The sequence below is a fragment of the Clupea harengus genome, chromosome 3 (assembly GCF_900700415.2).
Source record: "Clupea harengus chromosome 3, Ch_v2.0.2, whole genome shotgun sequence".
Lineage (NCBI taxonomy): Eukaryota > Metazoa > Chordata > Actinopteri > Clupeiformes > Clupeidae > Clupea > Clupea harengus.
In genome coordinates this window covers 16,572,858-16,573,440 of record NC_045154.1, presented here as the reverse complement: position 1 = coordinate 16,573,440, position 583 = coordinate 16,572,858, and positions in this window count along the sequence as shown.

The following is a 583-nucleotide window of genomic DNA, read 5'->3' as shown; positions in this document are numbered from 1 at the left end:
TACTGATTTATTCATACTCATGTCTTTTGATGTTTCACCATACTTTCAATGCAAATTTACTAAATACCACATTTTCTAATACTTTTCAGTGTGTGTATGAATGTGTATGTGTGTGTGTGTACACAGCTAGTCTTACCTCTAGAGATTTGTGTGTGAACGAGAAAGCTTCAGGTGTTACTCCTCCAAATTCTCACGATTGTTCTAAACACTCTCGCACACACACACACATCCCAGTCTCTCACACACAAAACCTGCTCAAGGAGAGAGGGAGTGATTTTAAACACTCTCACACACTCTCACACACACTCACACACAAGACCTGCTCAAGGAGAGAGGGAGTGATTTTATACCCTAGCAGAGGAGGCCAGGAAGCAGAGCAAGAAAAGGGGGCATGATAAGAGAAAAAAAACGAGTGTGATATCCGGCTCTCCTTTCCTCCATCCTCTTGTCTTTCTCACACCTTCCCTCCCTCTCTCTCTTTCTGTCTCTCTCTCAGACACACACACACACTTTCTCTCTCTCTCTCTCTCTCTCTCTCTCTCTCACACACACACACACACACACACACACACACACACACGCT